The sequence below is a fragment of the Tupaia chinensis genome, unplaced genomic scaffold (assembly GCF_000334495.1).
Source record: "Tupaia chinensis unplaced genomic scaffold, TupChi_1.0 Scaffold000458_2, whole genome shotgun sequence".
Lineage (NCBI taxonomy): Eukaryota > Metazoa > Chordata > Mammalia > Scandentia > Tupaiidae > Tupaia > Tupaia belangeri.
Window position 1 is genome coordinate 2,003,084 of NW_006159967.1, and position 20,777 is coordinate 2,023,860.

A 20,777-nucleotide genomic window follows, 5' to 3' on the forward strand; every position below is an offset into this window, starting at 1 on the left:
GAAGCTGAAAATGCCAGAAGCTATTGGCTATTTTCTAAATATAAGGGTAATCTTTCCAAGTGTGAACCTTAGAACGGGGGATTGGAAAGAGATCTCAGCCATCCTTCATCTCAACTTTACTTCTAAGTGATGATACAGAGGTTCAGGGACACTCAAGTATGCAGAGCAAAGCACATTAATTGGAATAACAACATACAAGGAACAATGGAAATGAAAGTACAAGTTTATTTTTTGTGTAAAACAAATTTGAAACTTAGGTATAGCTTTCCCCGTAATACACATTTCCATGAAATTTTTAAAGACTTCATAGGTTTACATTTTTTTCACTCAAAAATATATATGTTGTGGATGTTTTGCTAAAACCTTCTGGTTTGCACAATATTTCATGACATACATGTGAGAATAATTTAACCTAATACCTTCTTGTGCATTTAAATTACATTAATATTTTTTACTGCTATAAATACTGTGATACATATCCTTATACACAAGTCTTTGTACACATGCGTTTTATTCTTTAGGATTAATTGAAGAAAAGGGATTCTTGGATCAAAGGATATGTACTTCACGAAGGCTTTAATCTCAGTTGTCAAAGTGTCCTCCAGAGAGGTCTTACAGGGTTTCCAGTGCTTAGTGGTGAGTGAGAGCACCTGTTTCCCTCTGCCCTCACTACGCTAGGTGTTTTCATTAACGAAACAGTAAGGACATTGAATCTTGCTTTATTTTACATTATCCTGTTTACTAGAGAAGTTAAACTTCCTTTCCCCCCCCAATTTTATTGTCGGCTGTATTTTTATTCATTTTTAAATATCCTTTCCTCACTTTTCAGTTGGAGTTTATACTTTATTGACTTGTAGAAAGTTTTTCAAAAGATGGAATAGACTCTATGAAGCAATCCCTCAGTAAATAGCGGGCTTTCTGATTATTACTGATATTGTCATTGTTTTGTTATATTTGTTGGTTTTATATCTGCTATTGGGTGCTGTCTCAGACTTAGGAAGAAACTACAAAGGGGACACTGCCTGGGGTCCAATAGCCTATGTTAGGTTGATCAGAAGGTAAAATATATCTGTATTTCTTTGGGGAAAATGCACCAGAGCATATCCCAATTATGCTGTTGATTTTAAAATCTTTCATCTGCATCCGTTAGCCAAGCTCTATTCTCTCTGGAATAAAGTAAAACGTAGTTTATGCTTCAGGCGAATATATAATGGCATGCAAACCACTCCACCTCTTTAGTTTTCACTCTAACTAGGCACTGAGATTCTTTCCTTTCTTAGAAATTATGAGAATTGACCTCAGAGAATACATAAATTGCAAAGTGCCTCCTTTTTATATAGCATTTTATATTATTCCTATTTTTTTCCCTCTACAAAGTGTGAAATTACATATCTTAAAATGGAATCGGTATAGCAGTTTTTTATCTTTTTAAATATTTAGCAGTATACAGTGTTTACTTTCTATGTTTCGTTCTTGAATATTGTGTTTTATAGATTACTATCAAGGAGTTTTTTTCAATTTTATAGTAGGTTTCAAACTCTTGAGGGCTTGTATTCATTCATTTGCTGCTGCTGGGTTTGAGCTTTTTTTTTTCTAGGGCAGAAGTAGCATTTATGATTAGTCACCACTTTACACAGCATTTAGTGAGAAAGGATGGGAGATGCCTCAGGGATATTTGGAATAGTCCATTGTGAGTGGTCACTGAAAAATGTATTAGACTCTGTTTGCATGGTTAGCTTTGGAAAGTTTTACCTCTGCAAATGAGTTAATATATGCAATTGCTCAGCACAGCTCCTGACTCATAGCAGATGTATAATAAAGATGTTAGTTTCTTTCTGTATTAATCAGGGTTCTCTAGAGAAACAGAACCAAGAGATTCTACACATGCATATGCATCCACAAGAGACATATTTTAAGGAATTGAGAATTGGCCCAAGTGATTGTGTGGGATGTGTTTGAAATTTGTAGTGTAGGCTGACAGGCAGGAACCCAGATAAGCATTGATGTTGCAGTCTAGAATCTAGAATCTGTAGGGCCTCAAGTTGGAAACTAGGTAGACTTTCTATGTTCCAGTCTCGAGGAAGGCAGAATCCCTTTCACTGTAGGAAGCCTCAGGTTTTGCTCTCAAGCCCTTCAACCGATTAGCTGGGCTCATACACTTCGTAAAGAGTACCTAAAGTCAATTGATTATAGATAATAATAGTAGTGATACTGTGCAGGAACACCTCGAATAATAATGAAAAAACAATTCAGCACCATAGACCAGCCAAGTTAAACCATAACATCAGTTGTCACACTTTCTTTTATACTCCTCCTGATCTTCATGTAAAAGGGAATAAGAGTCTAGGGGACCAGCAGGTAGTGTGGTGGTTAAGGAGTTAGACACTCCCACATGGCTGACCACGGTTCAAGTCCCAGATCTAGTGGCTTACTTTCCCACTTTCTCTCTTGGGAACCAGCAGTTAGTGTAATGGCTATGTCGCTGGACTCCCACGTAGTTGACCGTGGATCACGTCCCGGACCCGGTGGCTTAAAACTCACGCCGGGTGCGTGTGCGTGTGTACCTAATATCCCGAGAGGAGAATGGAGGAGAAGGGATTGTGGCGTGACCATCCCCACTGGGGGGTAATTTCTCACTTTCTGTCTCTATGTCTCTATCTGTCTGTCTGGCGAGCGCACGCACCCTATAGTGAAAAAGAAAAAACCTCTCCAAATAAAAAGAAAAAGAGTCTATTAAGGGACCAGCAGTTGGTAAATGGCTATGTCACTGGACTCCCATGCAGTTGACCACAGTTCAAGTCCCAGACCCGGTGGCTTAAACTCATGCTGGGTGCATGTGCATACGTGCCCAAGATCCTGAGAGGAGAATGGAGAAGAAGGGATTGTGGCATGGCCATCCCCCCCAGGGGATGATTTCTCACTTTCTGTTTCTCTGTCTCTCTCTGGGGAGGCATGCCCCCTATAGCAAAAACCTCTAAAAAAAAAAAAAGGCTATTAGTAAATCAGAGATTATTTCCTACCTCTATTTCATGATATCAGTTGCATAAACTCACTGAATCCAAGAACTAAACACAGAGAGCAAAGGTAGCACAAGTGATCCCACATAGAAAGGTCTTCAGTTCAAGTCCCAAGGTCTCTCTGAGTACACAGAGCATATGTGGGCATGTTCATGATCAAGGCTGGCTGGGATGTGGGGTGAATTGTGTCATAAAGAAATTGTTAGGGTGATTCTCTCTTCTTGAAATAAAGTTGTTTTTAATTTATTTATTTAAAAAAGAAGCCTTGAGACCAGGATACAGTAAAATGTTGGAAAAAAAAATGATTTTGTGCTGTTTTTTGGAAAATAAAGGCAGCAGAAGAAGGTGATACCATGGGCTTTCTGGTTTGCCTACTTCTGCCAACTCTATAAGGTTGTATTAGTGATAAAAGTGGTAGTTTGGAAGGAGAGCACAGAAAGGTGGATTCCCTCAGAGCACAATTTTAGGGACTTCCCTGCCACAAAGCAGGGATGTCATAGACAGTGAAGTATTGCCTGTTTTGATTCTCTTGGCGCATTCTATGTGAGTCCCCCAAAATGCCCACATTTTTATTCCATATAGCAATATAAACCTAGATCTAGGTCCTCATTGAATCCAGGTTAAAAATGGACATGGGAAAAATAATTTCCAGGTGCAGAAAGAAATTGGGTTTGAATGACACAAGAGTTCATCATGTGTTGGTGGTAAAGTTGCTGAACCTTCAGCTGCACTAAGTATTTAGACATGTAGGAGGATAATATCATCAACCCCCAGCCTATTTAATAGGGCAAATGAGTTAAAACTGTGATAAGATTTTTAAATTCATGTCAATCAGCAAATTTAAAGCATAGCACTTATAATTAGAAACTCACAATTACTCATAGAATATCCTTGTGGGCAAAATTAATGCATATTGAAAATTTTTAGTAGTTATTTTAATCCTAGCTATAGCTTGGTTCAAATGAGTTGATTTCTTTATTCTGTGTGTGATGGGCTACCTACATACAAAGTAGACTTCTTTAAGAATGGAACTTTCTGCTATTTCAGAAACTTGATGCCAATCTTTTTGCGAAAATGGTCAATAACTTAACTCAAAAAACTTACACCAGTAAATTAGGAAATCTCCAAGTGTAGCATATTATTGCAAAATACCAAAAACTGCTCTTCTAGAAAATTGAATTGGCTACTGGCTTTATTAGACATGTCACTTTACTGTACACTTTCATAAGGCCTGTTTAGGTATTATAAACATACTGTTTATGTGGTTAGATGAACTGTTTTAAGTTAGATTATGTAGAAACACAACCAATAGCTGGTTTTCAAGAGGGATCCTCTTAGAATGTGCATTTAGGTAAGCAATCTCTTTATTAATAAACTTGATTCACTGCCTTTTAAAATATTTCTTTTTAATACTTTTTCATTTTGAGCAATACAGAACAATGTATGTAATCCCCTTCTTTTTAAAGGGAAATTTTCCATTTTTAGGTCAAGAATCCTGAGTTTCCCCCAAGATTTCCTATTTTGGAGTTTACAAACAATTGTATAAATGACTTTAATTCTTCCTGGATTATTTACATAAGAGGCAATGATACAGTATGGTAATAATGAGGGCAATGAATTCTGGAAGCTGTAATGTTAGTCCCATAATTCTTCCATAGAAGACCAAGCACCACCTCTTCGCATTGTTAGGCCGATGTTTGTTTAATGTGATTTTTCAGAAAAAGTTATCAGAAAAGCTTCCCCTATAAGCAGCCATATGACCTCCAGGAGGCAGTTAAGAGAAATGTAATGGCACTATTTGATATAGTGTAGGTTATGTCTTTGGCAGTGATCCAATTTTTTTCAGACTTTATTCACTTGGGAGTAAAATTATTGCCTCATAAAACAAGAGAAATGTCCAGTTATATCTTAAGTAGAACCCTATTAACTTTACCACTGTCACCAGTTCCTTCAACAATATTAAAATCTTTCCAGCCTTGTGGCAGGGAGTATGTTACACAACCAGGTTTAGTGATCCAGGGACAATTATTTTGAAAAACATATATTCCCTTGAAAGACCTGATTTGGAAGGAACTAATTCTTAAAATGAGGTTCCAATGAATCATTGGATTCATTACAGCATTTTTCTTTGAAAACCATTTGCCTACATCAAAACTATCAGCCAGGATATTTTAAAAATGAGTTTTTAATGTTAAGGAAAATTTATGATTGAGAGAGAGTTTGATTATTGAAATGCATTACAATGTTTCAACATAAAATCGTTTGAATTAAACTTTAATTTATTTGGAAAATCTGGATAGGCATCCCAATTTCCATCTGAATATTGCCATTTTGTAGAATATCCCTTTAGGCCATACTGAGAGTTATAGTCTCCTTTCTGCTTGGTAGGCAAATAAAAATGCTGTTCTTGTCCATGATGTCTGGATGAGAATGAATTGAATTCATTTGAGATGTGATGGTTCCTACAGAAAAGGAGAGAGAAGGTCATTTAGACTTTGCTCTATTTTGCCTTGGTTATATGTTGTCAAAACTGGCCAGGAATTAAGGTAAAACTTAACCCAGATCAAATTTCTCTGGCCCTTAAGTGGAGCCACTAATTATCTAACCCTTTATACCCATTTCTAATTGTTCCTTAGCTGTAATTTTTGTATTCAGCCAAGTTGAATCTTAAATTTGTACAATCATATTTGAGTTACTCTTGGTTAAACTATATAGTTAGAATTTGGTTAGGCCACGAATCACAGTGTCTTTACTGGGTTCCTCTAAGAGTAGACACTGAGATCAGGACTTGGTGACTTTGTGAAGCACAGATGAGGGGATAAGAGTGAGACAGGGAAGGGAGAAGTGTCAGTAAAGTGTATGATAAAGAGTGAGTTGCCTTTTTGGGCAACTGTGGCTAAAGTTCAGTGAGGACCTTTAAGGGGGAAAAGTCAGAGAACTGTCTCATGGAAGGATAGGGATTGTTCCTCATTAGTGGAAGGTTGAACTTAAGGGTACTAACTGCCCCCAAGTATTGAGTTGTACCTGTAGCTAAACTACAGGAATACAGAAAGGCCTTAGGCAAAGAAGCAGGGAAACACAGCTTCTTGGGTAGGAAAATTATCTACCATAGCAGTATGCAAATTCATCAGTGAGCTACAAGAATATGGGAGAGGTGTCAAAAGTATCTGCCATGACCAGTATACTCAAGAAAAGTAGAGGGCTACTTTTTTTGCATAAAAGAATTCTGGAGGTGGGCAGTTCAGGACTTATTTTGGTACCTTAGTAATCCTGATGCTCAAATTCTCCCCAGCCCATAATTTGGTATCTCTAGGGTGAATTCATCTTCAAAATCTAAGACTGCCAAATTTCTTATAGTTTTATCCATGCGTTAGATGGTAGAACTTAGGAGGGGGATAAAAGGGCTTGTCCTTTCCATTTAAGAGGATATTCTGGAAAGTACTTCTACCGATATAATATAAGCCAGAACTTGGTTATATGGTCATATCTTGCTATAAAACATTTTGAGAAACACAACCTGGATTGCAGGTGACCATATGTCTAACCGAAAAAGATGTTTCTATTACTGTAAGTGAAAAGAAGAATATGATATTGGCACCTAAATATCTTTGCATTATAGGATCTTCCTCAACCAGAGTGAGCATAGCGATATAAATTTAAAAAAAAGGGGGGGGAGGATAGAAGTCAGCAGAGTAGAATTACATTGACTCCTTAGAAATTTTGTAATTAATGTGTTACATTTTACTGGTAAGACTAACCATCTTCACAAAATTTGGGGTATTAAACTTTTTCATGGAAGTGATGATTTGATTTGAATGAATTAGTTTAACTGTATCTTGCCCAATTATTTTGATGGTAAATTCAGATTTATAAGAATGTTCATGGCAAGTCTTAGTCTGCTAGGACTGCCTTAACAAAATATCACAGCCTGGGTAGATTATACAGCAGAAATTTCTTTCTTTTAATTCTGGATGCTGGAAGTTCAAAGTCAAATGTGAAGATGTTCAGTTTCTCCCAAGGTCTCTCCCTCATTTTGCAGAGCTGCTCTCTGTGGTCTCATATAACCTTTTCTCCCTGTGAACACACCCACGGCATCTCTTTGCCTTAGAACCCCAGTCCCATTAGATTTGGTCTGCATCCTATGACCTCATTTCACCTTAATTACCTCGTTGAAGGATCTGTCTCCAAAAGCAGTTACATTGGGGATTAAGGCTTCAACATAGGGATTTGTTATGGGGACACAAGTCTGTTTATAACAGTGATAGTAATAAATATTTATTTACTGCTTCCTATGTATTGGGCATGATGCTGTTGGATATTGATTCATTTATTCTACCTAAGTAATAATACTGAATAACATATCACATTCTTCATTTTATAAAGAAGGAAACAGATTCAGAGAAGCCTAAACATGCCCAAATTTGCATGAAGAGGTGAAAGCAACTAACACCAGAATCTAGCTCTTAAACCTCTGTGTGATGGTACTTGGGGTATGATACAGAAAGCAGAGAGTAGTGTTGTGATTGGTCCCAGATGGGGAAGAAACTGCTGGTTGTAGGCCTTGTTGGGGTAGAGTGCTCTGAAGGGGCTCTTGAGAAATAGAAACTTCATCTCTCCCTGAACAAATGGAGATGCAAATATAAGAATGGCAGGTAGGGGCTAAAATACCATTTTATTAATGATAGAGATGGAGGAAGTGACTTTAGATTCATTAGCCAAATAAATTAGCTAATGAAATGAAGCAGACTCTGCCACTCCGTCAAAGTACACAAGCCCAGTTGGGCCTCTCCACTTCTACAGAAATGGAACCCTTGGACAAACTGTGGAAAGTCAGTTCCTTCTAAGTTAGAAGTCCCTGAGAGGAAGAATGTTGGTGGAATCAAGCTAAGAAGCCTATTATTTTTCCTGGATGTAACAATCAAATCTATCCATCTCCTCAGTTGGAGGAGAGAGTAGAAGGGGCAGAATAGCTTACAAAGAAACTCTTTCTTGGAAACTAGTGATAAGAAAATATTCTTATTCCAAGATAACAGGATATAAGGAGTTTCCATGAGCTTGCCTAGACACCCAGCGAGTCTTTTCACGGATACATGAAAGTACCCATGGGCCAGCCCATACATACCCTGGTGGGTAGAGTGACCGTATCGAGCATGGCCAACCACATGCTTTGAGTCCTGGACGTGGTTGCTTGAGAGACATACCAGTGCATGCACATGAGTGTTTAACATCCTGACAAGTGGGAGAAATGAAGAGAAGGAATTGCAGCATGACTATGCCACACAGGGGGTGCTTTCTCTTTCTGTCTCTCGCTCCAGTGAGTGCATGTGCCCTCTGGCAAATTAAAACAAAGCAAAACAAAACATAAAAAACACCTGTTTTGAGGCTGAGGTGATGAGAAAGAAGACATTTCTTGGTACCAGCTGTTGGTACAATGGCAACACAATACACTGTGGTGCTAGACTCACAGGAGAGGTCTCCAGTTGATGTCTCATAGCTTTTCTATGCATGACAGGCATACATGCATACGCATGATTCAGGGTGACTGGGGTTGGGCATGGATTGTGATATGAGAACCCTGAGAAAGTGCCTCTCTCTGTCAATCTCTGTTTCTCTAATGGAAGAAAAAAAAAGACATTTCTTTTATTATTATTGAAAAAAAATTTATGGAATAATTTTGCTTGATAAGAAGGCAAATCACTTAAATAATGTTAAAAGGCATCCAGGCTTGGGGCGGTGTGTTAATGAGAGGCTAAAGTTTAGACATAAATGGATATATGGGCAAAACTAAAAGGTTTGATATGATATGAGTAATAGCAAAGATAAATACATAAATCACCCTCCCAAAGTCCAGGAAATTTCTCTCAATTAGTGACTTCGCATTCAAGAAGAAAACCAGCAGATCTAAACAAAGGAATCAGAGGCAAAACAATAGAGGTGAGTAGGACTTTAATCATTCTGTTTAGTATGTTCAGCCTGTGATGACTATTCATTAACAACTGATCAATAAGCTATTTTTCCTATCTCTTAAGCTAGAATTGAAACATAAAAATGGAGAAAAGTAAACATTTTCTGACTTTTCAGAAGAATATAGCCTACTGCCAACAAGTTTGGCCACCTTCCAAAGAAATATACTTTAGTAGAATATTTTATACACCATTAAGTACAGCCCCTCCTCCACTCTCACCAATTTGGGGTCTACAAAGGCAAACCAGAATAGAGACTTGAGACACTTAGGCAAAAAAATGAAGAAAAAAACCCCTTCTTTTCCATAGAAATTTATTCTGTAAAGCAAAATTGTATTTTTGCTTGGCCTTAGACAGTGAAGAGAGTGAGGATTTACTTTATGGATATAGACTTATCTCTCGTTTCTCCTAAACAATATAATGTTTATATTTTTATGTTTGTGTACGTGTAAAAGCCAAGTTTTAAATTGTGTGTCAGGCCAATCAGTGGCATGGTGGTTAAGGCATGGGATTCAACATGGCCAACTGCATGATTTGAGTCCCAGTCTGCTATCAGTCCCAGCTTGAAAAAGGTGCCAGGCTTATGTGCCCAAAATCCCAAAAAAAGGGAGATTGTGGAGAAGGATGGTGCCCCACAGGGGGTGCTTTCTCTCTCTCTCTCCCTCCCTCCCTCTTTCTCTTTCTCTCCCTCTCCCTTTCTTTTTCTCTCCCTCTCTGGTGTGAGCAAGAGCCCTCTGATAAAATTTTAAAAACTTGTTATATCAAAACTAAGTTTCTTAATATAATGATTTTTTCCAATGAATTCATCTTCTCTTGGACATCTTGGAAGTAGATGTGATGATATAGTTTAGTCATTTTGTTATTTTATAATTCTAAATATTTAATATAAAAATTTTGATCCAAGTAAGTTCATGGTCTTTAAAATTTTGTAATTAAAATATTTGTTTGGGTTGTTAATATAGCTTAAGTAAATTAGGTAGCTAACAAACTTTTTGTTCTCAGTTCTGCATTGATATGCTGTGGAGATACAGGATGATTTAAGCCTTCAGAGAGGATGTTTTCCTTTTGCTTCTCTCTCCTCCCCTTCTTTCTTCTCTTCTATTTGTCTTTATTGGGGTAATTTAAAGGAAATTATATATGTAAGTATTGATATATAAAATATATTCATATGCACATTTGTATATATATAATTTATATATTTATAGTATATAAATCCATTAATTTTATATATTTTAAAATTATTAATATAATGTAATTTATTTTTGAAGTTTTTGCTATAGGACATGTGTGCTCACCAGAGGGAGAGAAGAGAGAAAGGAAATATGAGAAAACAAGCCACCAGATCTGGGACTCAAACTTCAGCCATGTGATTCTGAAAACAAGCCACCAGATCTGGGACTCAAACTCCAGCCATGTGATTCTAGCACTTGAACCGCTATGCCACCTGCTGGCCCCATATATATTTTCAACAATAAATGATGCATAAAAATTACATTAGTATGTCGAGTTGAAAATATGTATTGCACTCAACTTAAAATATTTCTAGAATATAATTTGAAAACAAGATAGTAGGGAAAAAAGATACTAGGGAATGCTCACATTTTAAAAATGTGTATTCTTTTTTTATTTGAATATTTTAAGGTAAAACTTCATTTTTCTTTAAAATATGTTTCTCTCAAAAAACTTACTTTGAACTTACGATTTTTTCTAACTTATTCAAGTTGGAGGGATTCCATACTTGTTTTATTGCTTTGTAAAAAACTAATCTTTTTTAATTTGTGAAAATAAGAACTTAATTGTTTGATAGTGATAGTACCAAAATACTCCTTATATAACTGCTTTTCTATTTGCTCTCAGTACTATCATAACTAGTATCCTTAGGGTTTAGTAAATTTTGACCTTTCTAATCTAAATCCAATCTTCCTTTTACCAAGACCAATTTCTGTGTTTTCTTAGGTAATTGATTTTGGAAACTGGGAGAGAAATATGTCCTTAGAAATAGGGCTATTTCAATGGGAAATTTTGTTTTTATATGTGCTATCTCTTAGCTATCCATAATGACTTTTAGTAGAAGCATTTGAAAACAATGAAAATATTTTTTTTTGTTGGGAATTATAATCAAATTGTAATTCTTGCCCTCGAGTAGTGAGAATCCTTGTTTATTAATCCATATGGATTTGAACTCTGGATCTCTGTGTGCATCCACTTTCTCCATTTAACATTTTTTTTCTTTTTTCCACTTATGTGTTTATTTTTACATTTTCCACAAACATTTACTTTACATAACAAATTTTTGCTCATACTCCATAGTTCTTGATAGTTAATAAACAATTTTCAAAATTTCAGAATACTGAATTTTAAAGATAATGTTCAAAATATTTCTTATAATTTTGTGTAATTTTGTTTGTGACTCTGTAACAACAGAGACAGTATGGTTTTCAATATTTTTGAGAAAATATTTACATGTCAACTAGTCAAATTGTTGAAAAGCAAATACCAAGCACACTAGTCACACACAAACTTTCTCAATTCAGCCCTGCCTACCAAGTATTCTATGATATACCGTCTCCTAGTAAAGATTAGTCTCTTTTTCTTCCTTCAAAGTCTTTCTCAAGATAATCCTCTGGTGTGGTTGCTCTTTTGCAATTGCTACTGATTACAATGCTGGGCTGGAAAAGTCCATGTTATTTTATGTTATAAATTCTTTCCTATATCTTTTCTAATCCTCTTTGCCAGGCAGAACTATTTATGGTGCCAGGCCATCTTTCTGAGACCTTCTGTTGGCTTACTTGAGATCCACCTTAGTTCCATAGGTTTCTGATTCATCTTCAGATATGACATTCCAGTCAAAGCCCTGTCCAATAATGAATATTTCCAATTTCTGATTCAATGCAACAAACATTGTTGAACTTATACAAATAACCTTTCTGCCACAAAGTAAGAATACTCCCAAATATTTCCAATTCAAGAGAGGTCAGGAAGGAAGAAAAGTTTGTTTCCATTTAAAGAAACAAACGAGAAAAATATTTTAATAAATTGCTGAACCTATCAACTCAAAAGAAAGTAAAATGTTTAAATTGAGAAAACAAATCATAGTAAAGAAAAAACAAAGAAATCAGTAATGTTTTACTCAAAAGTCATAAAATTCTATTTCACGATTTCAGTCTTATGTTCAAACTCTCTTCTGTTGAATATGCAGTGTTACTGTGGCTCAGTCTTTCTGTTTAAATCCTGCAAGTTAACTTTCAACGTTATTATTGATATTTCTTGTCCCTACCATTAAACTGGTCATTTTCTTGGTCATGTTTTCTTTTCTTATTTCTGTATGTGTCTTTAGTTTTCTTGGTAGAGCACTCCTTCCAGAACTTCTAGAAGAGTGGGTCTGCTATGGGCAAATTCTTTAAAGTCTTGTTTATCTGAGAATGTTTTTATCCTTTCTTTCCATATAAAAGATAATTTTGCTGGGTATAGTATTCTTGGTTGAAACTGTTTCTCACTTATTGCCTTGAATATATTTTCCCATTTTTTCCCTTGCTTGCATTGTTTCTGATGACAGGTCTGAGGTTAACCTGATTGTATGAACTTTATAAGTAACCTGATGTTTCTCTCTTGCCAATTTTAGTATCTTGTTTTTGTCTGTAGATTTGGCCAGTCTGGCTATGATGTGCCTTGGAGAATATCTTCTTGGGTTGATTCTCTTAGGGGTCCTTTGTATTTCTTGGGTCTGGATATTTGAATGCCTCTAAATTTGGAAAATTTTCTTTGAAGATTTCATGGAATAGATTGTCAATGCCCTTATTAGTTCCTTCACCTTCTGAGATACCAATTATCAGGATGTTTGGGCACTTAATGCCATCAGGTATTTCTTATATAGTATCCTCATTATTTTTTGGTTACTTTTTCGGTTATTTTCTCAGTTATTTTCTTTTCCTTTTCTCCAGTTTTTTTGGTTGTTTTTTTAGATCAGAGGTTTTACCTTCAACATCTGATATTCAATTTTCTGCATGGACTAATCTGCTCTTAATGCTTTCGAGAGAGGTTTTGATATCCTGAATGGCAGCCTTCATCTCTAACAGTTCCATTTGATTCTTTTTTAATAGTATGTATTTCCTCTTTCAAATCATGGAAGAACTTCAACACCTTCTGGAACTCATTGTTGCTTTTCTCCTGCATCTTCCGGAGTTCATGATCTCTCAGCTCTTGCATCTTGTTTAGTTTTGTCAGTATAAATATTCTGAATTCTCTATCAGAAATTTCCATGAATTCTACTGTACTATCTGTGGATGATGAGGGATTGTTCTCTTCCCTTAGGGGAGAGATATTTTCTTTATTTCTCATGTTTCTTGTGCCTTGAGGTTGTTTCTGGTCATCCTATGACAAAATCTATCCTTTACTGTGTTTCACAATGTGGTATCCACAGAAAGATTAAGAGTTCAGATTTATATAAAAAATTTATTAAAGCAGGTGGTTCAATAAGTGGTGAGGAGGGAACCAGCAGTTAGTGTAATGGCTATGTCGCTGGACTCCCACGTAGTTGACCGCGGTTCGTGTCCCAGACCCGGTGGCTTAAAACTCATGCCGGGCGCATGTGCGTGTGTGCCCAAGATCCCGAGAGGAGAATGAAGGAGAAGGGATTGTGGCGTGACCATCCCCCCTGGGGGGTGATTTCTCGCTTTCTGTCTCTATGTCTCTCTCTGTCTGTCTGGCGAGCGCAAGCGCCCTACAGTGAAAATCTCTCCAAAAAAAAAAAAAAAAAAGCGGTGAGGATATCAATGACTCTAAAAGTAGTCAGATGCTTGGCTACTATCCACCTAGGCCATCTAGACATTCAGTGTGTAGAGGTGAAGCTTAGAGTGGGAAAGTAAGGTTAAGAAAAACAAGCAAAAAGGAAAAGAAAAACTAGAAAAATACTACCAAAAAAGAGGGGAAATTTTTTTTATGCATAAAAAATGAAAACTGAGAGGTATGCAAGTGTGCCGCGTGAACATGCCAGGACATACCTCAGCTTTAAAATGGATTATGGAATTAGCAAGTGAAAGAAAAGGCCCAAGGTGAGGAGAAGTGGTTGAAAAATTAAAAAAAAAAATGTTTAAAGAGAGATAGTGCATGAGATAGCCAGCCAGAGACAGAGAAAAGATGGAAATCGCCCTACCTTGTCTGAGTATTTCGGGAGTCTAGGAGATGGAGTTTAGAGAATAGCTTCCCTGAACATGCCAGGATACACCTCAGCTTTAAAAATGAGCAATGAAGATATTAAAGTGGGTTTTACTTATGTGGTTTGGATTGAAGTTTTCCCAAACACAAATCACTTTGTTTTTTCTTTAGAATGTGAATTTGGTGCTGATGAAAGTAGTGATGTAGATAACTGTTGAATCTATAGTTTTCAGGAAAGTACATGCATGTAGTAAAAATTCCTTTTTTAAAATAAGTTTATTTATTTCATGAGTGAGAACGAAACATAGATGAGCACCGCCAATAGGATCTTCACACCACGATCTACACCTGGTCTCAGGCCACCTGGATCACGGACATGTGTGCTCAAGTCTGGTATACTCAGGGAGTTCCAGGGTGTGGTCATTCCTGTCAACGTGCTTAGACAGGTCTCCAGACAGGATCTCCGAATCTTTGCGTGTGGATCTGCCTCGCAGAGCATTGTGTTACTGCTGCACATTGTCCAGCCCCCATATGTATAACACTTCTACCTCTTGTCTTGTGATTTACGTCTAATTTAAAGAATTTTTGCTTTGTAAACTAAAGAGGCATTTTCTGTGAGTGACACAAGATTTTTGAAAACCTCAATCAAAAGTACGAGAAAACGTGGGAACCAGCAGTTAGCGTAATGGCTATGTCGCTGGACTCCCCCGTAGTCAACCGCAGTTCGTGTCCCGGATCCGGTGGCTTAAAACTCACGCCGGGCGCGTGTGCGTGCGTGCCCAAGATCCCGAGAGGAGAATGGAGGAGAAGGGATTGCGGCGTGACCATCCCCCCTGGGGGGTGATTTCTCGCTTTCTGTCTCTATGTCTCTCTCTGTCTGTCTGGCGAGCACACGCGCCCTACAATGAAAATCTCTCAAAAAAAAAAAAAAAAAGTACGAGAAAACGTGTGTAATGCTTGAAAGCGGTGACTGAAAGCAACAGCCTGTGAAACTTCAGCAACCATATGTCCTCAGAATTTTCTTACATTTATGAATACATATACTTCCTTTAAGATACATACAAAATGTATACAAAATATACTATATACATATATATTCTAATTGTCTTTAAATTAAATTTGAATGAGCAAGTAGTCAAATATCCCTGATAGTGAATGTTTATTTGAAGCATTTTCATGTTTGTACCATGTAAAAATCAGGATGATGTTAGTTTAGAAAGAATAAAATTAGTTGAGTCCTTATATTCCTGTTTTGAAAGTGCTTGTGAGAAAGTTGATCTGAGTGTCTAGAATTAATGTTTCTAATGTTTCCAATGATGTTTCCAACCCCATACATATTTTTGTTTCTGTGCATTCTTTTGTCTTCCGTACAACCGTGGGACTTAGGCTCCCAAGTTGTTCATTATGTTCTTCTGTTGAGATTTGTACAACCACTGATTATTTGTTTCTGAAAACAAAGGGACATTTGCATCTGTAGAGTGGGAGCCTAGTAAAATCCCTAGGACACATTTTACTATTATTTTTTACATATTTTATTCCATGACTGATGGAATTTGTAGCTATTATTTTGTAAGATCGAACTCCCTGCAGGGAAATAGGGATGGCAGAGGTTTTGCCTGGAATATAGGGCATGAAGTTTAAATGTGATTTTTCTGTTTAAAATGATTTCTGGATAGTATTTTTTCCAAAACTCTCATAAAAATAGCTATAAAGATATTTGAAAAGGTGAGATCCATAGTAACATTAAGGACTAAGATTCACATTTGTTAAAATTTGAGGGGGAAATTCCACTTCAGGCCAAACTGGTACAATCCTATTAAAAAAACATGTTGAGTGACAGAGTGGTTGAATGGTTAAGCAGTGACTTGACTCACAAGTTGGTTCTGTCTCTATCTTTCTGTGTGACTTGAACAGTTAAGTTACTAGTGCTTCAGTTTCCTCATCTATAAAACGGAGTTCATAGTAGGCTTTCCTTTACAAGATTGCTGTCAGGGTTAAATGAATTAATGCATGCATCATTGAACAATCCCTGGAACGCTGCAACTCTCTTGACAGCATTGGTGTCTGTTGTTCGTCTACTGCTTTATACCCACTAGGACTCTTATGAAGATCTCTATTCCTATGCTCTTTTTATTACATAGACATATTTTATAATTCCATAATCAAATGTGATATGTCCCCATTTTTGTCTGTGAGAAACTGAGTTAGTTTCGAGATATAAAGGGAATTAGTGTCGTAACTGAGGGAAAAACAAAACAAAACAAAACTTTGACTCAGAGCTCAACATCACCTTAGAATGTTGCACTTAAAGGTGTCTATCTTTACCTTTTGTCTCTTCCTGTTATTTTTGGTCCCTTTAAACACAATGAAGTTGAACAACTTTTAGATGTGTAACATATCCATTAAATCCATCAATTGTCTCTATACTATTTTTTCATTTAAAAAATTGCAGTAAGATAAAATGCGCTTTTTCCCCAGAAGATGTGTTTGCTTACCAGATATAGACAGAGAGAGAAAGAAGAAGAGAGAGAAAACCCCTATACCTCTAGTAAGGCATGGTCACATCACAATACTTCCTTCATTTCTCCATTTGCTCAGGATTCTGAGCACTCATTCACATTTTCCTGGTGTGGTTCCCAAACTGCTGGGGCTGGTATTAGAACTACAGTTGGTTTTGTGGCATCAGCTCCCCATGCACAGGGCTTGACCACTGTGCTATGAGGCCAGCCCCAGAGTACTCTATTTATGTCAAGGATATACGTTATGAAGAAAAAAAAAAAAACAACTTCATTAAGAAATTCAGATTCTGCTTCTATGTTTTGACTGTTTTGAGCTTGATTTGTATCTACTATGGGCCTAAACACCTGTGCTCTTACTTGTATCTCTTTGACATTAATATTCATATAAGTTTTTATTTAGCCCCTTGACGTAAAATTCATACTGTCAATAACATGCAGCTTAGTAAAAAGGTTAAAATAAAGATGGAAATAGTTATGCATGCTCAGATTCTTCATATAGATAAATCTAGTATTACTGCCTATTTCTTATTGAACCATCACAGTTCGTTTATTCTCTGAGAACACTTCCAATAGATCAATATTTCTTGTTGCTCTCTGAACTATTTTCCCAGTAGAATAGAGTGGGTTCTTGAGAGTAGATTTGTTGGCCCTCCCATGAATATGAGTCTGAAACTGTTATTTCTGGGTCTATGTTACAATGGTTTTATAACAAATTAGACATCAACATAGATTAAATATTAGATTAGTTATCTGTGCCTGGTTAGTAGTTGTTAACTTATCATTAATCTTGGTCCATTTCTGTGCTGTGTCCTGTGAGCCAGGGTTGAAAGCCTATATACTATATTGTTTTCAGAAACTCTTGCCAACAGGTTTTTGTTTCTTTTTCTTTTTCTTTTTTTTTTTTTAAAGAGATTTTTTCTATAGGCATTTGCATTTGCCAGAGAAACAGAAAGTGAGAGGGGTATGAACACACTGCAATCCCTTCTTCTCTATTCCCCTCTCAGGATTTTGGGTGCACATGCACCAATGTGCTTCAAGCTGATACATCTGGGACTTGAAATGTGGTCGACCATGTGGGAGTCCAGCACCTTAACCACTCCACCACCAGCTGACCCCTCAACAAAGTTCTAAGTTATATTTTATCAATAAGAAGCAGAAAATATTCTGCTGTTCCTCAGGTAGTAGAGTATTGGGAAGTAGGATTCAGAAAATGCCTCTTAGGGAATTTCCTCATGAATTACTTATTTCTTGGAGCAGATAGTTATCCTTTGTATTAATTTCTCACAGTTCCTACACTTTTACGACCTGGATGCTAGTCCAAAACCAGAAGCAGAGCTCTCTCAGACCCTCATTCTTTCACTCTTTTCATAATGCACTTCCCAGTTTAAATCTTTTCTTGTTTAAAAAGCTCAAATTACTTCTGTCTTTGTTGACCGAACTCTGCACTAAGCTGACATTAACTAAGATTAATTTACTACAATCTTTGTCAAGACAGTGACTTTCTGGCTTTTCTTTCTTAAAATGAGAAGATTGGGTTGCATAATCTTGTTTTTATGGAATTTTAATTGTAGCCAGAATATGCTCTAGAAATATGTTTCCTCGGAAGTAAGAGATAGTTCTATATGTTAACTCATCACATATGCTTGTGAGTGTTGTTTGGCCTACAAAAATATTGATACAGAGATACAACACTTAAAGATTTGATTTTACATTAAAATCTGGAGTTTTGCACTGTCTTTAAAAGTCAGATGATCTGACCACACTGGCCCTGTATTCCATTATAGCCGTAGATGGCTGGAGCAGAGACAGAGCCAACCACATGCTCTTGTTGGATTGTCTTTCAAATCTGCATCAGTTGTCATGTGCAGCCACACTGGGTTTTTTTTTTTTTTTTGGTTTGTTTGTTTGTTTTTATACTAAAGAGTCACTTTGTTTTAGAACCATGCTTCTATCAAATGAGGTAAAATTGAAGATGGAGAGAGAGGGAAATATGTTTCAAAAAAGTAAGAATGAGCACAACTTTTACGCAGATTATTTCTACATATCTAGTTGACAATTTCTTACTCCTTCTCTCATTTATTTCACTTCCTGTCTCCTGTTAGTCAAGTATCTAAATTTGTAAGCTCTTCTCTAGTTTCTAGTCTTTTTTCCCCTCCAGACCTTATTTGGGTCACACAGCCTTTGAAGATTATCATAAAACTACTGGACACTTACCTTGGAAATGCAAGGACACAAACAATATTTTGATCAGGGTTACTTAGATGTCTTGCATGTAACTGTTCAGTAAGATCCTTTGCTTTAGAGCTGTACTTTTTGCTAAAATGAAAACTCAGATTGAGCAGGTCTGGAAAGTGCTGCAATTCTGCATTTCTAACAAATTCTCAGGTGATGTCTAGTTGTTGGGAGATTTTGGGTAGTAAGGTTTCAGTGCCTCTTACATTACATTTAGACATTAGAATCCCCTGGAAACACATTTTTAAAATGTCAATTCCCAGGCTACAATATTTTTAAGTAATTCTCATTTGAGGGGAAACATCTGCTCCACATCAAAGGTCATTTACTGAAATGAGCAAAGACAGGCAAAGAGGTTGTTAGAAAGCAGGCATTGGTAGATGCTGAAGTGGAGAGAAGAAGTGGGGCCAACTGAGAAGGCAAGGTTTCACCAGTGGCTAACAATACTGTTTTTCCAAGACTGGCCAATTCTTTTTATCAGCAGTGGAAAAGAATGGCAGTAACTTAAGGCCCTAAAGAAATTTTCTAATGACTTACTGTGACTGAAATCATATAGATTGCTTAGCAGAGGTTTTCAATCTTGATCCCACCTATTGGTTGGTTTCATGAGCAGTGAATTGGTGGGGGGCAGGAGAGTTTTGTAGAAATAAATGTTCTAGTCATTGTTTATCATGTCCAAGGTGGAATTTCCCCTTGGCCCTATCCCAAATTACTAAAAAGCCACAACAGTTGCCCCAGTAGAGTTTATGCTAAATGAAAAAAAAAAAAAAGAATGAAATAGTGCTCATTACCAGTGTTGGGATGGACACCTTCTTTCACAGATAGTCCATGACAATTTAGGAACAACCAGAACTGTGTAACACAAAAGACGTATGTCCACGACACCACTTGATCTGGGCTTCAAAGACAGAATTGAAAGCTGAACTTCAATTGGTGTCAGATCAGTGGAAAGAAGTTCTCAAAAATCCTATCACAGCCTGAGTCATTAATGTTCCTCTCCCTTCACCTTACATGGCATCCTCCATGTGCCTGACTCTAATTAGTGGAGTTCGAACAGAGGAGACTTCTGATGCCAAATGTGTGGAAAATTTCCAAAGAAGCATTTCCATTTTAAAGAGATCTTAAAACATTACCTGAATCAGCTCCCCCTTTAAAATTCTATTCCTGCAGGGAAAAAAGGTAATTATATGCATTTAGATATGAATGACTTTTGTAAGAAAAAAAAAAAAAGAAAAAGAAATAACCTTAGTTGACACTGCCTAATTACAAGGAATTATTTCATAATCATGAAATAATAATAGCCCTAAAACTCTAAGGTTCATAGAGATCCTTCAGTAAAATTTAGCTCTGGATGCATATATATATACTTACTAAATGATGTCTTAAGATATATTTTGCAATAACTTTTTCCTGTTAATTTTGCAATTAATCTTCTCTATCAGGCATCATAAAGTAATTATCATTTGTTCTTTGACTTCTGAACAGCTGGTAAAGTTATATAAAAGTGGACATGACATTTAAAACACATCTCAAAAAACTTGGAATATTGTTCTTCTTGTCTAACTCACACATCAGAGAAAGAAAGCGGAAGATGGAACCCCTCGGAGAAATAACAAATTGGACTCCTTGCTGACAATTGGTGAAGCCTTGAAGAGCTAGTAGCTGCCAATGATTTTCTTTACCTGTGAGGTCACCATCTCTAATACACACCATTTTCTTCACATAATAGACTTGCAACTGTCATTCAGTTGGGAATGACAAAGAAAATATTTTTCTGCTTTCATCTGTTCTGTTTTCTTGTGATTTTCTCTTTTATCCCACCCCAGAGAACAGATGTTCTGTATCCACTAAGGTCAGCTTTACATTGTTTTGGCTTTCAAGGGGTGTTTTAA